Here is an 18,110-nt window from a genome sequence, read left to right as displayed (position 1 = left end):
ACCAGCCCCACTGATGTCCTAGAGACTCATCCCTTAGAATGCTGGTTGCTCGGCCCTAACCGAGGGCCACCCGAGACCAACAATGTACAGTCAGGACCGCTGTCTCTGACTACAGAGCGCTCATGGTCTCAGGGCCAGATGAGACCCATCAGAGCCAGGAGCCAGCAAGCAGGCTGCAGTGGCGTGCCCAGCTGCAGCTCGGAGCAGTGATGCAGCCCCTCAGAGAGCAAGTCAGCTCGTGTGGACCAGAGTCACCAGAGACGGGTTCAAGGAGTCGGTGGGTGGGGCATGAGCTGCACCACGGAGCTTGGGGGGGATCTGGACTAGAAGAGAAGGGGCAAAGAGCAAGCTGGGGGAACACTATCAGCCACCCCCCGAACCTGGACACCTAGGTCCTTAGAACAGGAAAATGACAACTTGCCACTCCTGCGTCCAGATTCTTAACCATCACAAAAACCCTCTCACGACCGCAGCCATCCGGGCTCACCGCTAACTGGGTGCTGTCAGGGCAAGAGAAAAGCGTTGAATGGAAAGACTGTCCGGCAGACACAAATCCCTCTCTGTGCTGCCTCTGGCAGTAACACCTTTCTCTGAGAGGCCAGTATCCTAAATCTTAAAACATTTTGCCTTTGGGACTCAGGAGACAACCCTTCCCCCGACCCTGTATCTCAGCAAAAATGTCATCCCCACCCAGGGTGACGGTTTTGCCCTGCAGGACAGAAGCAATCAGTCTCCATCGTCGGCATCCATATTCATGGCCATGGTTCACGTTCTGACCTGTAGCCCTGTGTGGGATGTCAGCCTGGGAGCCGGCACTGATGGTCCCCAGAAGTGTACTTCAGGAATTAGCCCACAGCCATCTGCCTCTCCTCCCAGTAACTCGGGCCCTGGGAGAAATAAACAGCTGTTGTCACTGCGGTCCCAGAGAAGCATGAAATAGGGCAAGGAGGAAGGGAGGCGGGAACTTGCAGAGCCAAGGCCGCTCCTGAGAGTGTTTGAAGGTTATTAGTGTGGCTATAATCAGGCCATTAGCCAAATGCAGGTGGAAAATGAAGTGGTTTTGAAATTGCTTTCCAGAGAAAGCAGGGTCTGTGTTCGTATAATCTATGCATGCGATCTCTTTCAAGTAGCTCTTCTGCTGCCTACATGACCAAGGAGCTAGGACTCGGGTCTCCAGCTAACCACAGGCAGAACTAGCCACCCCTCTGGCCCTCGGAAGAGATCCCGGCATGCCAGGGCGTGCCCGCTAACACCCTGCCCTCGACCTCTTCCACCTGCCCCGTGTGAGTGAGTGCAAGCTGTGAGTCCCCTCCTCAGACTCCCAGTGCAGGTCCAGAGCAGAAATACTTCCTTTGAGTTCGCAGGCAGCGGCCTCCTTCTGCCTCCCCCAGGGCAGGCAGTGTCTAGTGGCCAGTGCCCAGTGTGGCCATCCCATTCCCTTCGGGCTTCCCAAGGAGAAGCAGCCTCATTTCTAAGAGCGGCTTCTTGATGACAGAAGGGTCCTCCAAGTCCCTGTAGCTGAAGCCTCTTGCCCAGATCCTTCTTCAACACTGAGCAGACCCAGGCCTCCTTCCGAGGCTGAAGAAGAGGAAAGGGTGTTCCCACCTGCTCCTCCCTGAGGTGTCTTGGCAATGTTCGTGACATCCCCAGCCATCCATTTCCTCGAGCCTAAAGCAGGAGTCCTATTCTTTCCTTCTGCCCTGTACAACCCATCGGCGACAAAGTCTGTTTTTGGATCTCGTCAGCCACCATCCTCCTTCCCATTCCATTCCAGTTGTTTCCCACCGCCACAGCCTAACCAGGCCCTCTGCATGCAATTCAGCTGCAATCATGTCCCACGGATTTCAGGTCTGACCCTCTGACGCCTCCAATCCATCCTTTCAGAGCTCTCCGTGTGCTTCGGGTGGTGTCCCAAAGCCTCATCTGCGCCTGTGCGGCGGCCAGACGGAGACCGCTCCCGGCAGGCTGGGAGTTCTGCTTTCTCTCACCAGCAGGCTTCACACACGCTGCCGCCTGTGCCTGGAATGCTTTCCCTTCTCCTCCCTCCTCACTAAATCGGATTTCTCTCTCGGAGCTTGGCTCAGGTTCCACCCCACTCCAGAAGCCTCCTCTGATCCCCCTTTCCCCCAAGTTTGGGATAAGGGCCCCCTTTTTATGAGTGCAGTATATTATCCGTACATCTATCTCCCTTGCCCATCTGGGCTCCTTCCAGGCAAGGATGCTGTTGTAGTCAACTTTGGACCCCCTACGCCTCTACAGCATGTAACAGTTAAAAAGCATTTCAAAAGCATCAAATGGTTGAATTCATGAAAGAACAAATAAAATAATGGAGGAGGTTGCAAAGCGCCCAATGACCCAATGGGACACTATCTTGTTGAGTATGTGGGGGGGTTGCGATAGCAGAACCACGTGTGCAAATCCCACACGCGGAACTAAGGAATGTTTTCAAATGGAGTCCCTTCAGCTTCACCTGGAGACTTCCCTGCACTTTGGACCGGTGTAATCCCCCAGCCCCATCCAATGAAACGTGCTGGCTCTTGGTTCTGTGAGTCTTATCACTGACCCAAGGAACAACGTTTGTGATTGGCCCATAGCGTAGCCTGACCAGGTGTTGGATGAATGACTTGGCTACAATGCAAGCACTAGGAGCCTACCATGGGAAAGTTCCCCTACCATGGGAAATCTGATGCACCAGGATGTGCTTTTTCACCCCAGGTTAGGTAAAATAACCTTGACCTTGACCTTAGCTGCTCTCTTCAGAGTGGGTTGATGGGAGCAATGAAAGAACACAACCTTCTGGGCTGACGTTTGTTGGTTTCATGAATAAGGGAGAGGAGGCCAATTGAATCACAGTCTGATTCACAAAGTGGAAACTGCTCTGTCTGGCTCAGCCTTCTTCTTGGGCCAGTTTTTCTGTCAATCCTCCTTGGTGCCCCAGCCCTCCTCTGGTCTCTTTCACAAGCCGGCAGATGTATTTGATGCAATGCTGGCAAAATGACATACAGATGGTTACCCATATGGTGCCAGTTTGGACCTGACTCCTGGAGAAAATTCTGGAAGCCCACTCAGCTATGAAGGACACCCACCAGCTTCCTGCCCTAGGTCCAAAGCTGACTGCTCACGGGGACACAGGTGGGAAGCAGGTGTTTCACATAAATGGACTACCCTCTGCTCATCACCACCAATCAAGCCAGTGGTGCAGGGGAAAGCAAAATGAGAAAGAATCATCATCCAAGAGGTGAAATGACTGGTGGCCAATGAAGAGATGGTCTGGATTCACACAGCATAAATGGCCATATTTCAGGCAGGCTTTGTTTCAGAGAATGCCAGAAACTTGGAGACAAAGGCTTCGAGGACTTCAGATTTAATTCCAGCTGATACAATATCTGGGGGTGCTCGGTCTAACAAATTCCATCTAAGAAATGTCCACAGCAGACAAAGAACAGATTCATTCAGTCAATTGTTCGGAGTTACCTACCATGTGCCAGGCACTGTTCTGGATGCTAGGGACAGAAAGGCGAGCAATTTCCATAAGGACCCTCCATTTTAGAGACTTACATTCCCTTTGGGGGAGGACAGAGATACAAATAAGAATATGTCAGATCGCACTAAGTGCTGTGCAGAAAGGCAAATAGAGTGATGTGATAACAAAGAAGTGGGTGGTACTTTAGACTGGGTGACTAAGAGGTCCTTTTGGAAAAGCTGACATTTGAAGGTACAGTCTGAATGACAAGGAGGAACCAGCTACCACACAGGCATCAAGGGAATGACAAATGCAGAAGCCCAAGGTGAGACAGACATGCTCAGCTAACCCCAGAGCACTAATGACTCCCAAATTTACACTTGCAGCCTACACACTGATTTTGAAATTGAGTCTCAGCCCCTGAAGTGTCAGGAGGTTCAAGCTCAACTTTTCCAAAGGTGAACTCATGGTCTCCCTCCCGAACCACCTCCACTTTCTGTAGTCTACATATCAGTGAATGATGTCACCATCCACGCTGCTCACAAGCCAAGGGGTTGGATGTCATCCGCTGCAGGTTTGGGTTTCCCATGAAACAGCCTCTTAGATGAAGATTAGCATAAGGAAATGTGCTATAAAGTGCTTTTGGGATGCCCACCTGTGGAAAGGAAGGGAGGAAAGCAGGATTGGAAAAAGAAGATGTTGAGCTGCAGTGAAGTGTAAACCTAGGCTTCAGCCAACCCCAAGGGGGCTCTGAATCTGTGACGGCCCTCAGAGTTGTGTCAGGGTGGGACAAAGGGCCTCAGAGTTGTGTCAGGGTGGGACAAAGGGCCTCAGAGTTGTGTCAGGGTGGGACAAAGGGCCTCAGAGTTGTGTCAGGGTGGGACAAAGGGCCTCAGAGTTGTGTCAGGGTGGGACAAAGGGCCTCAGAGTTGTGTCAGGGTGGGACAAAGGGCCTCAGAGTTGTGTCAGGGTGGGACAAAGGGCCTCAGAGTTGTGTCAGGGTGGGACAAAGGGCCTCAGAGTTGTGTCAGGGTGGGACAAAGGGCCTCAGAGTTGTGTCAGGGTGGGACAAAGGGCCTCAGAGTTGTGTCAGGGTGGGACAAAGGGCCTCAGAGTTGTGTCAGGGTGGGACAAAGGGCCTCAGAGTTGTGTCAGGGTGGGACAAAGGGCCTCAGAGTTGTGTCAAGGTGGGACAAAGGACCTGGGATGTGGATTTTGTACCCTGATGTCAACCCAGCACTTAATGTAGGCTGTCCATGTGGCCCTGGACAAGATAACTGTCCACAGCTGAGGGCAATTCTTCCAGGGGCTGGAGGTGTAAGTCCATCAGTCTTGAGAGATTCAGGTAACACCTCAAAACATCTACTTCTCAAAACATCTACTTCTCCCTTTGCTTCATTCCCACCATCCTATAGAGATGAGACCTGTCCTGGGTCTGGGGGGGTGGAGTCTAAATTGTATACATCTCTCCCACCTAGCCCATCCTCCCTTTCCGCCTTGCACTAGTTCAAGTCTCAAAATTTCTTATCTGGACTAGCTCTTCAACCTGCTCTCCTTGGCCGCCTCCAGTCTAAGTCCACATGGTTTCCATGTGGCCATCTTATTTTTCTAAGACATAAATCTAAGCCCACTATTCTACCATTTAAAACTCTTCAAAAGCAATCTTCAGAATAAAATCTGAATTCTCTTCAGGATGAAATCCAAATTTCAGATCACAGATTTTCAGATCCTTCATGATCTGACCCTACTGACGCCTCTGTCCTTATCTCTCCCCACCCCCACCCCAGACTCTATGCTTCAGCCTTTCTGCATGAGTCTTGTATTCTCCAAGTTTTCCTTTGCACATGTGGCTCTTTGGCCAGGAAGGTCTTTCCAATCTCCACCCTCTCTGACTTTTGGGACTCACTGCAGTGCTCAATCCTAAAACAATAACCACCATGATCCATCCCACTACCCCAACACTGCCAGGTCATCTTAGCCTTCCCTCTATCCCAGGATTCACAGCTCTCTCATAATAACCTGATGCCTTGTCCCCCTTCCCTGTGATTCAGCAAGATCCCTAAGAATAGAGACTATATCATGTTGTTTATAGTATCCCAAATACTATCACAGTGCATGGCACATAATAGACACTCAGTAATCAATTAGTCAACCAATGAGAATAAGAGAAGTTAGTAAAGTTGTCTGGGTTTTTTTTTAAGATTTTATTTATTCATTTGAGAGAGACAGACAGAGATAGCGAGAGAGAGCATGAGCGAGGAGAAGAGGGAGAAGCAAGCTCCCCCCCTGAGTGGGGAACCTGACTTGGGACCCAATCCCAGGACCTCGGGATCATGGCCTGACCTGAAGGCAGATGCTTAACCTACTGAGCCACCCAGGCGCCCTGTCTAACTATTTAATACCAAAACGAGGTACGCTAAGGAGTTCATCTACCCAAGAGGGATGTAATAGCTACAAGGATGGAGAGAGTGAATCCTCACACCCCGGCAACAGCCTCCACAGAGCGTAAGGATGGTGTGCAGCCATGAGAGCCCTTTATCCCTGAGCATGGTTCTCACATAAGCTGAGGGTCAGCCATGTCTATGTATTTCTGGTAAGCTGGTGGACATGTCCATAAGAAGCCCACCATGACTCACCTCATAGTCATGCCAAACCCCTTCTCACATGCCTTCCTGCACTACAGAGACTGAGAACAGAAAACCACATCCATTTCCAGACTTCATGTGACCTACTTTCTACCAAGCAGACACACCCATCAGATAGTCAGAAAGTGGAAATGAGTAACATGAGGTGACAGCCACGTGCCGCAAGACCAGAACTGGGGACACAGGTGTTTGGTTCTTTGTAGAAGCTGTGGTAGGAATTCTGCTGCTGGGGCCCTGTCTCAGAACTAATGAAATGGATGCAGTTGGGCCCAGCAGTGGGCTTCTGCTCCAACAGTCAGGCATTTCTCCTGGCTGGTCTCCTGACCTTTGGCAACCTCAACCCCATACCTTATAATAAATCCATTTATCCTTGAGCTAGGACATGAACAATACATTCATTTACGAGGAGGCCTGTGGATTCTCCTTGGAAACGGTTCATTCTAGGGGGAGAAGCAGCCAGATGTGATGAACTTAACTCAGCAGCAGAGTCTCTGTCATCAGAAGGATAATTCTGTCATTCACATGCCTCTCCTGGCCCAGTGCATAAAGACTTCTATCGGAATTCCCTTAAGAACAGGAGAACTGTCAGCAAAAATAGAACCGTGGACTAATAATATGGAAAACACTGAGTCACAGCCAGCCCTGCTTGGCCACTCCCTCTCTAACAGAGTAAAAAGATGGATTCTGCTCTGCTTGCCTTCAAATTATTTTGCAACTAAGGCATCCCGAAGGCTTCAATGAGAGGGGGACATCATCACCACCAAGGGCTAGTAGTGCCTGGTCAGATGACCAGTGGGAGGCCCCCAGCTGGAGCAGTGGTTATGCTAGAAAGGGGAGGCCTTGTTTGTGAACTCCAATACAACTCTCCCTGGGTTCTCCCAGAATATCTGGGCAGAGGAACATGTTGAGGTGCAGGCATAAGACGCTATTTTGGACCCCGATAATACTGGAGGAGCTCTCATCTGTGAGCCCCTGGGAGTTCCCAGAGATACGTGGGGAGGACTCGTTGGTGGGCTTATGTACGGGGCTTCTCAGGGACTCCCGTGAGTGTTGTCAGGAACACATGGGGGACCTGTCCTTGGAACTCCCAGAAGGACCAGGCAAGGACGATGGTTGGTGAACACATAAGAGACACCTCAGTGTCTCCCACCTCTATACTGGAATACTTATCGAGAGAATGAATGAGACACTCCTGGGCTCAAAATATTTCTGGGAGCATTCTGCATGACCAGATTGACGCAAAACCCAGTGAAATTTAAGGATTACAACTCATGTGATGTTCTTTTCCCCCACAGGCCTGGGGGCATTTTCACATTCATTTTGGTTACTGAGCATTGCACCCCATCCCCCCTCCTGAGAGACAAACTTATTATTTAGGCCTGGCAAATCTTTTGTTGTGGTCACTATCAAAACTTGTGGGCCTGGGAGCCATTTTGACCCTGTCTGGTGACCTTGCAGAGTACTGCTGTGCTCCATCAGGCAACAAAGTTACAATTTAACTCCCAGAAAGCTTTTGTCCCTCCTTCTTGGGACCCCCTCAGTGTTGCCCTCTTGCTATTCACAGAAAGAAATGGGAGCTTTCCGGAACCAGTTGGCCTGTGTGAAGAAAAGAGCGTGCAGGGTCTCTGGATTTCCCAGGGTGCCCCACTTAGTCAGCTGCCAGCCCAATTCCCTCCTTCCCTACCTCCAACACTGAACACTTCCGCCCACTGCAACTTCTTTGCAGAGTTGGGAAACGTGCCCCGAAAGGCATCTGAGAACGAAAGATATGAATAAACAGTTCGCAGAGGAGGAGAAACAAATGACTACTGAACACTTGGAAAGGTGTCCAACCACACTAATAATTTAAGAAATGTTGCTTAAAACCAGCTACCATTTCCACCCATTAAATTAGCAGACTTTTTTTTTTTTTTCAAATAAGGATACCTAGAGCTGGCAACAGTGGTGTAAAGTGGGGGTTTTATCTTCTCCTGGTGACACTTGAAATTGGCACAAACTTTTGGGGAAGCCATCTGGCAGTACATATCAAAAGCCCTTCATATGTTCTACGCTTTGACCTTGTTACTCTGCTCCTATAAATCTATCTTCAGGAACAAACCAGATTTCTGCAAGAGGACACGCACTGAGCAATCACAAAACAAAGTGGAAACATAAATGTTCAACAGCAAAAACTGTTAAATAAATAATGGTACATGTGGTGGCAGAATCTTAAGAAATATTAAATATCATGTTTTCAAACAAAGTAATCACACGAAGAACTTCTTATGATACAATAATAAGTGGGGGAAACACAGCGTTTAAAGACACATAGGGACTGTCTGACCAAAGACCAGACTCTAAAACATAAAACAACTTCCCAACAAAATAAGATGATCACCCAGTTAAAAAGTGAGCTTAAGGTTTAAAGACATGTCACCAAAAAAAAGGCATGCAGATGACCAAAGCACATGAAGAACTGACCCCCATCAGTAGTCATCAGAGAAATCCAAATAGAACCAATAAGCTAACACTACACACTCACCAGAATGTCTACAATCAAAAGGGGGAGTAAGCACTAGGTATTGCAAAGACTTGGAGCAAATGGAACTCTTGCGCACTGCTGGTGAGAGTTGAAAATAGTTCAACGACTTCAGAGAATGGTTTGGCAGGTTCTCATAAAGTTAAACATGCTCTTACCCCGTCATCCGGCAACCCCACTCCTAGGTATGGAACCAAGAAAAATAAAAATATATGTGCACAAAACTTGGATATGAACATTCATCATCACTTCATCAACATGGGCAACGATCCAAACGCTCTCCTACGGGAGGATGAGTAAGCAAACCGTGGCTCCTGTAAATAACAGAATATTACTCAGCAACAAAAAGAACAAACTGGTGATTTGTACAACAATCTGGAAGAATCTCAAAAACATGATTCCAGGAAAAAGAAGCCAGACACAAAGTGAACATACTGTGTGTTCCATGTATATAAAAACCCAGAACAGACAAAACTAGTAGTTTCTTGGGACTGGGTGAGGAAGGGGACGCAGGGATTGACAGGAGACGAACAAAGGAACATTTCGGGGATGGAAATGTACTACATCTTAACTGTGCCGCGCTTTTTCAAACTCTGTGAGCTATACACGTAAAAGGGGGGCATTTTATTTTATTTTGTCTCAATAAAATTTCTTTTGTTTAAAAATATGTTATAGAGACTTCTGGTATAAAACAGCACATTAACTATATGCATCTCTTTGAGACCCCACTACATGAGAGTAAAGAAAAAAAGAGCAAGTAGGGGGCTCCACTTCAAAAGACTTGGCCAGGTTGGAAATTGGCTGGACAGGTGGTAACTGACCCAGTGGGGTGATGAGTCCCTCAGCCTAGAGCACATTCACTGGGTGATTTGGCCAAAGGAAGAAGGCTGGCACTCAGAAATGTCCATGTGAATCAGGGCAGGAGCGAGACCAGGGAGGGACTGCGGAAGGTATCACTGAATATCTGTAGATGGGACAGTCTTCCTATACTGTGCTGTGGCACAGAAAGCAGTCAAGTGCCCCTACACCACCTGCAATAAGACACCAGTATGTTCCATTCTTAAACACACACACACACACACACACACACACACACAGATGTATCAGTATAGAAGACCCAGATTATAGGAACCCTCCAAGAAAGTAAATCAAAATTATAGAGGACAGAAAAAATAAGGAAATCAAGACTCAATCCGGAAACTCCAGGTAGTAGTATTCCAGGGAGAACAGAGAAAATACAGGGAAGACATTATCAAAGAAATAATACAACAAAACTTCCCAGAGCTGAAGGACATGAGCCTCTGGAATAAAAAGACCCCTCAAATGCCTAGCACAATGACTGGAAAACCACCTGTACTTGGTACATGATTGAAAATTTTGGAATCCTAGGGATGAGGAGAAAATCCTGAAAGTTTCCAGGGTGTAAAAAAAAAAAAATACATCTGTAAGGGACTCAGAACCAGGCTGGCCTTAGGTTTCTCATAAGCAATGAGGGTGATGATTTCAAAGTTCTGAGAGCACATTGTCTTGAATCTAGAATCCCATACCCAACAAAAGCACCAATCAAGTGTTACAGTGGAATACTGGAGGACTCAAAAAATTTACCTGCTTCACACCAAATTTCTGAAAGTTACCTAATGGACTGCTACCAAACAGAAACCTAGAAGATACTGATCCACAGACAGTGTCAATCACAGCAAGACAGAGAACCCGGGAGCAGAGCCTCTGGAGAGCAACATACTTACTGGCTTACCTGATTGGATGAAAAATTGGGGGTAAAATGGCAAATTCAATAAAGATAAAGCAAAGGGACAAGGAAAACCTAGGCAAAAACAGCTGTTCAAACAGCAAATGCACCGTCAGGGTACTGCTCGGCCCTGCAGGAGCCACGGTGACACAGCCACAGTGACATAAACACTTTTTATCGATTCTTAGCTTTCCAGAAGAATCTTTAGAAAAGATGGAAAACTTAATGGTTGCATGTGGAACACTATGGAAAAGCTAACATACTGCAGACCATGCAGTCGATCCTTGGGTTCCGGGAAAGGGACCTGAGAAAGGGCGGGCTGCTGGGGAGTGTTACTATCCTCCCTGTAGAACATGAAGGGTCAAAGTAACTGTAGAGTTGATAGAACAAGATTAAAAAGATGTGAGTTTGTTGCTTGTAATGAAAAGTAACCAGTAGGGGAATTATCACCATGGAGGAGATGGGGACAGAGAAGCCACATCATGAGAGCAGGAAGTCTAGGGGATAATGTCTAACACTGATAAGCAGGAAACCGTGGTAGACCCATGTCAACTGGAGACACAGGCTGACATAACCACCAGAAGAAAATACCAGAAGGGCTCAAAGCAGCTGCCTCTGAGGATCGGGACTAGGGATGGAAGGAGGTCAACAGCAGGACTGCTCTCCATCCTAAATTCTTCTTTTCTTGCCATTTTTATTTAATCCTGTGTACATATTACTTCCCTGATTTTAAAAAAACACATAAAAGACCTGTAAACAGCATACAGTTGCCAATATTCTAAAACATGCACAAATAAGTTCATAGAAAAAAGACTTGAAGGAAATACAGTAGCTGTGTCTGGGCGGAAGCTGTGTTACGCTATTTAGCTGCTTCTTTCTACTCTTCCACTTTCCCAAATTTCCTATAATGAGCATCCATTGTATTTTTAGAAACAGAAAAAAAGTTATATAAAAAATCGTAACAATGTTTAGAAACCAGTTTTACATGATACTGGAAACGAAGTGAAGGAAACAAAATTGAATATAAAAATAAATTTAATTATTTAAAACAATGAAAGTAGAGAGATTTAAGAAAATATTGACAGTAATTACCTTGGTAGTAGTGCTATGGGTGATTTTTCTCATCTTATCTTTCCTTTTTGTCCCCAGTATATATTTTTCGTAATAGCGTATTAAACCAGGTTTGGCTGGAGAACTAAATTTCATCTTTCCATTGCCTTCAGACCAAATTAATTATGTAACGCCTCTGTGTGGCGCTAACACCCAGAAGGCCCCGGATGAGCACCTGCGGCATTAACGGAACTAAATGTAGAGGAGGTTCTCTGGTTTCTGCTTCTAACTAAGCCAGTGGGCCTCAGCAACTCAGCATTTACCTGGTGCCTGCTGTGTCCAGTGACCTGAGGGAGAGGCTGCGTGGGTGCGGGATGTGAAGAGTGCTGGCCATGTGGCAGACCAGTCTGCAGAAGAGAAGAAACACTCACATGTAAAACAGATGGAAAGCTTGCCCATAGCTACAGCGAATGGTACATCGAGGCTGAAGGGGTGGGTATCCTTGGAAATCCTCGGTGGTGGCATCGTCAATGGCAGCCTCTCCTCTCCCCTCCTGCTTCTCCTCCCCCCTCCTGCTTCTCCTCCCAATGCCCGCTTCCCCTTCTGCCACCTAAAACCAACAGAGGCCCTGGGAAGCCAGTTCCCCCCCTCCTCCACAGCCCCAGGAGGTTAAGAGTCCTTCAAATGTCTGAGACAAGAATGGAAAACAACAAAAACACCTGGGCAGCTAGGTGTTGACTCCAGGGGAGCTCGGCTTAATCAGTCTTCCTATGGAGAAGCGAAGAAGCCAATAAGAAGAATAAGTAATAAAGAGTACACCGAGCTGTCTCTGAAAATGCTCCACAAGGGAAGGCTGAGAAGTACCGAGTGTGTTCTCTGGCCGAGTGCATCCACAAGACTCTCGGGGATCCCAGCCAGATTTGCTGGTTCCCAAGAGACTGTCAACAACAAGACGACAAGAAACGCACGGCATGGGCGTGGACGCACAGTGATCGCTATTTCGAGCAGGAGAACTTCCTTGGCTGCCCCATCTTCACCTGCAATGGCATCAAGACCAAAGTAAATATAACAAGATGTCAAATTGAAAGTTTTGCTCGAGGCATCATGACAGACATAACATTCTAATGTGGTGCCGGAAGAAGATGCAAATCTTTGAGGTAAGATGGAAAAATGGGTTACCGAACTCAAACTTCTCACTGACATTCACACTGAGGGCATGAAATGATCTGGCTTGTAGAGATTAAGGGAGAGGATCTGTAGAGAAGATTTATTTGGAAAAAACGTATTGATGTGTGGTAAGCCTTAACCCTTCCAAGAGGGAGGGTGCGACTATTTCTCTTCTCAAATCTCAAGAAAGGGACTTCAGAAAGCTTGGTACATGTCCCCTGGGACTGGAGGGACACCGTGAACCCATGATGGATTCCAGGCTATGAATCTAAAAGGCAGGAAGAGACGGGCTGGCTGGCTTCTCCTATCATGGATGCATGGAGATACTTCTGCAGCCTGGAGACTGACCTACAAATCCCAGTGTCTGTCTGGGCAGGGACACCTGGGTGTTTCACCTGAACGGGATGTGAGCCAATGATGCGAGAGGGAACAGTTGTGGTCAGGTTGGGCACTGTCCAACAATCCTATAAGGAGAAGCTGAAATGATCTCCAGTTCCTAGGAGCGTGGGAAGTGTTGTAATGAGCTCGAGGAGAATAACTGCCCAGGAGGAGGAACTGAGAGAGAAAAAAGAAACCTACTGTCCCCACCCCTTCACCAACCACAGGCTTCCTGCCTGCAAGTAGCCATTCTGATGAGTTGTAGAGCTGGTATTGCACGGGCCTGGGCATTCTGATTTCTGGGTTGAGACAGTGTCTGGTGACTTAGCATGACTGAAGGACTTTTATTATCTAAGAGGGAGCTGAAAAGGCATGAAATGGCATGAGTTTCCAACCAATGGAAAGGAAGAACTTGCCTCCATGAATACATTTGAAAAAGACAATGGAAATGAAAATAGCATTGCTGGGGCACCTGGGCGGCTCAGTCTGTTGAGCAGCTGAATCTTGGTTTTGGCTCAGGTCATGATCTCATGGGTTGTGAGAGAAGCCCCACAGTGGGCCCCAGGCTCAGCGGGGAGTCTGCTCCAAGATTCTCTCCCTCTGCCCCTACCCCCTACTCCTGTGCATGTGTTCACTCACTCTCTTTCTCTAAAATAAATAAATAAATCTTTAAAAAATAAAAGGAAGAAAAGAAGACCGCATTGTTTTATACTTACCTCTCAAGGGTTCTGATTGCTCAAAGTCCACACCATTCCCTCTGCCATGGAATTCACTGCTCCCCAAAACCAAAGACTGCTCTCTCCCCACAGCTGAACTCGGTTCCAGTCCTTTAGATGGAGCCATAGGTTGGCTAATGAAAATATTCAAAAAGATGGAAGAGGCGATGTTAAGTAAAGCGAGGAGCTTCGTGAATGCAGGAAACCCTACAGAGGAAGGGGTAAGGCTGCTCAAGCCACCATTACTGCTCTCGGAACCTGGATATTCTGCAGTACCAAAACAGGAGGTCCAGAAAGTTCTACCACCAGCATCACCGAAAGGAAATAACCATGGATAGAATTATGATTCAGGGCGGGGGGTTGGGGAGGAGAAGTAAAAAAGGAAACTAACATCTTGGTGAGCGCTTCACACGTGCCAGTAACTTTCACACATGTCATGTCATTTAATTTTTGCCACTGCCATGCAAGGAAACACCATTATCCCCATTGTGCAGAGGAAACATAGGACTTGTGGAAGTTAAGCTAATTGCTCTTGGTCGTAGTCTGTAGAGCCCATCCGCCTTCCACTGTACCAGGCTGCCTCTCCATATTGTACATATTAGGTTGGGACTCTAAGGGGCAATGTAATGCCAAGAGCTATGGGGTGCCTGGCTGATAGCTCTATGAGTGACACCAAAAAAACCAGTACAGGAAGACAGTGTGGTAGGTAGGCCAAGCCCCAGAGTTCAGGCCCTTCCAAGGGACAGCCTCCCATAGCGTTTTGCTAAGAGAAGCAAATCCTAGACACCTAGGGCCTCATCCCCAACCACTGTGCTGACTGACCCAAGGCCTCCAGCCTGTATATGGCCACAGACCAGGAAGGGGTCTTGTTCAGTCACAATTCCCCCAGAGACAGAACCAATAGGAGATTTTATATATATGTATGGAGAGAGAGAGAGATTTATTTAAGAAATTGACTCACACAATTATGAAGGGACTCACAGGAACTAGAGAGCCTCCTGGCTCCTGAACTCTATTCTAATGTCTAGGAGGCCAGGTGATTTAGCTGTTCTTGCCTACCTATCTTCCTTTAACACAAGCATCAACAAAGTATGGCCCATGGGGCAATCTAGCCTGCCACTAGTTATTGTAAGTAAAGTTTCATTGCAACACAGCCACGCCCATTCCTTACAATATTATCTCTGGCTGCTTTCACATCGCAGAGACAACGTTGAGTAGTTGTGACAGAGACCACATAACCCATTAGGCCTAGAATATTTACTGTCTGGCTCTTTACAGGACAAGATTGCCTTCAGGTAACGTTTATTATTGAGCTCTTTCTATATGCGGGACGCCGTTCTCAATGCTTTGCTTGCAAAATCTCCCTTAGCTCTCACAAAGCCCCTGTAAGATTAATCCAGGCCTCTCATTACTCAAATTTTACAGATGAGGAAACAGACGCCTAGAAAGGCTAAGTAACAATTTGCTCCAGGTCCTAAGTGCTAAAGGAGAATTCAAACCCGGCAGCCTGACTCTTGGAGTCTGTTTTTTAACGTCTGAAGCTCTCCGGCCATCCTGCCATCATGTACTCCATGCACCCTCACGATAAACCCCTCGTTAGAATACAAGCATTTTTATGCCCGAGACTTTTTTTTATTTAAGATAGTTCTAAAAGGATTTTTGTTAACATTTTTACCCAGAGTAACATCCAAGAAGCATTTGCAGTGGGGCGGCATGCATGTGATGTGCCGGACCTCCAGGCTGTGACTGCAGTGACACTCCAGTCCCCAAGACGTGGGCAGAGCCAAGCAGAGGGCAGTCGATAGTCCCGAGGACTTCTCAGAGGCTGGGGTCACTGGCAGGAATATCATTGCCAGTAAGCGATCTTCTGCCATATTGAGATGAGCTGAGGAGGGCCGCTCCTGCCATCAAGGGTCTACCACAGACATTCCCGGAAGGAGAAAGAAGCACCACCACCAGAAGAAGGGCTAGCTACTAAAGCCAAACCAAAGGTGGAAGAAAGGTAGGAAACCCATGAGTTGTTCTTGGTTTCTGCCTCCTCCCACAACGTTCGGCAGCCTGGGATTGATGACTGCCTTAACGAGGGTAAGCAGGAGGGACACTGAAATATTTCACAGCTGTTGCAACCCAGGTAGCCATCGGGAGAAGGGATGCCGGCCCCCAGCAATGAGACCCACCCTGTGTCCGGTGTTTACCCGTTAGTGACTCGGTTGTGCGGAGGTGGGAGAGGGTCCTCCGAGAAGAGGGTCCTGGGTCAGGACATGAGGGAGAGGTGGGGGCAGCGGCCATTTACCAACTGGAAGGAAGAACTCCCCGTTTTGACACACAATATGGCCAGACCTGTGCACCTTGCTGACCATCGGCTCAGAGCGAACAGTCACAGGCTTCGACCCTAAAGATCGTTTCCATTCGCTTCGCCAAATATTCCTGTTCATATGAGTCACCTGACATGCTGGTTAAAAAGGCAACTTTCTGGGGCGCCTGGGTGGTGCCGTCAGTTAAGTAGCCGGCTCTTGGTTTCTGCTCAGGTCATGATCTCAGGGTCCTCGGATCGAGCCCTGCGTTGGGCTCCATGCTTAGCACAAAGTCTGCTTTAGGATTTTCTCTCTCCTTCTACCCCTTCCCCAGCTCACTTGTGCACGTGCTCTCTCTGTCTCTAAAATCAGTCAATCAAAAAAAAAAAAAAAAGGCAACTTTCCAGAGGAGCCTGGGTGGCTCAGTCAGTTGGCTGTCCAACTCTTGGTTTTGACTCTGGTCATGATCTCAGGGTCATGAGATGGAGCCCTGCATCTGGCTCCACACTCAGAGAGGAGTCTACAGGGGATTCTTTCCCCCTCCCTCTCCCTCTGCTCTTCCTCTCCTCCTCATGATCGCTCTTGTGTGCTCTCGCTCTCTCAAATAAATAAATAAATAAAATATTTTTAAAACCAAAAATGTAACTTTCTAGCCCTCCTTGCTAGAGATGCTGGCAGTCTGCATTTTCACCTCTACCCTATAACGCTTACGGTCTGAGATGCTCACAGAAGAAAATAATCCAATCCAGGTTTCTCAAATATCTCCAGTGCTGAGAAACAAATTCCTAGGCCCAACCTACCTCTTCTGACCCAGAACTTCCAGGAGAGGGGCCAGGGAGGTTAAGTCACCCAGAGAGTCCCAAGGCACCTGGCGTGCCCCCTTGTTCTATGAGAAGGGAACGGGCTGGTGGTGGAGGTTAGAAGAACCAAAATCGGGGCGCCTGGGTGGCACAGCAGTTGGGCTTCTGCCTTCGGCTCAGGGCGTGATCCCGGCGTTATGGGATCGAGCCCCACATCAGGCTCTTCAGCTATGAGCCTGCTTCTTCCTCTCCCACTCCCCCTGCTTGTGTTCCCTCTCTCGCTGGCTGTCTCTATCTCTGTCAAATAAATAAATAAAATCTTTAAAAAAAAAAAAAAAAGAAGAACTAAAATCTCCTAACCACCTGGTCAGTAGTCTGTCTCCCTGCAGCCTAGAAAGTGCTGCATGTTTATTAACCATCAATTAATCCTCATAACAGGGCAGGATTTTGTAAGGTGAGCATTTTGACCCCGGCTTTACAGAGGAGTCCAGCACAGATTCAGTGACTTACTGAGGGTCCAACAACTCAAACACGGTGGAGCCAAGATTCAAAGCCGGGTCCTCCTGCCCCCACGTGCAGCCTCCACTTCCTCTCCAGCAGGAGGCCTGCTGTGATTCAGACACACCTGCAAGAAGCAAAGACATTTCCCCTCACTTACCGACTGTAAAGGAAACAAAAAGCCTAGGTCAAACTGCACCCTTGGGCAAACTCCTGCACAGTTCTTTAGTTAGCTGATTGCTTCCCCCAGCCTTCTAGAAAGATCTTAAGTTCTATTTATAGTTGACCCACAGAGCCCCGATTCTTTCCTTCTTCGGTTCCTGAGGCCCCCATCAGTTAGGCTATCATGGCTCTGATATTCTGAGTGTGGGCAGAGTGGGGATTAAAACACTTCTGCTGGTTACCCAAAAGCCTTGATAACATCACACCATCTTTCACCAGCTGTGCTAGGAGGAAACCACTTCCTCCCTCTCCCAAACTGCTTGCATATTTAAAAGTTAATTGCCCAAACCTCAGTCCTGTTGAATTAATTGCCTCATCAGTTGACCTCTCCTCCTCTGGCCTATAGTGGGAACAGGAAGGAGAGTAAGGCCAGGGGCACTTTCTCCTGCGAGGGACCCCTCGCAGGATGGGTATCACCATGTGGTGGCTCTTGAAGGCCGCCCCCTTGAGCTCACCTCTGTCTGCACATCTTCCCTTCCACCTGAAAGCTTAGATCTTTCCAGTGTGTCCAGGCCCATTTCTCTGGTCCGTAGTCACACTTGAAAGCCAGCCAGAAATAGTGACTGAGTTGCCCTTAACAGCCATATTTTCATGGTCTATGGAAGCATGGTA

The 18,110-nt window shown here is 47.9% G+C and overlaps 1 long non-coding RNA gene across 1 annotated transcript in view; it reads right to left on the bottom strand.

Moving 5' to 3' along the window:
• LOC103671483 overlaps positions 1 to 17,752 on the bottom strand; it is a 54,350-nt gene extending 36,598 nt beyond the window's left edge. Inside the window, exons 1-4 of the long non-coding RNA XR_570905.2 lie at positions 17,289 to 17,752; positions 13,685 to 13,818; positions 11,747 to 12,460; positions 8,785 to 8,940 (exon numbers count right to left, since the gene is read on the bottom strand). This is a non-coding gene — a long non-coding RNA (uncharacterized LOC103671483). The remainder of the gene's footprint in view (positions 1 to 8,784; positions 8,941 to 11,746; positions 12,461 to 13,684; positions 13,819 to 17,288) is intronic.
• Positions 17,753 to 18,110: the final 358 nt, after the last annotated feature.

Source organism: Ursus maritimus, unplaced genomic scaffold (genome assembly GCF_017311325.1).
Source record: "Ursus maritimus isolate PB19 unplaced genomic scaffold, ASM1731132v1 scaffold_25, whole genome shotgun sequence".
Lineage (NCBI taxonomy): Eukaryota > Metazoa > Chordata > Mammalia > Carnivora > Ursidae > Ursus > Ursus maritimus.
The sequence above is the reverse complement of the archived record's forward strand: the minus strand, read 5'-3'. Positions and strand labels throughout refer to the sequence as shown.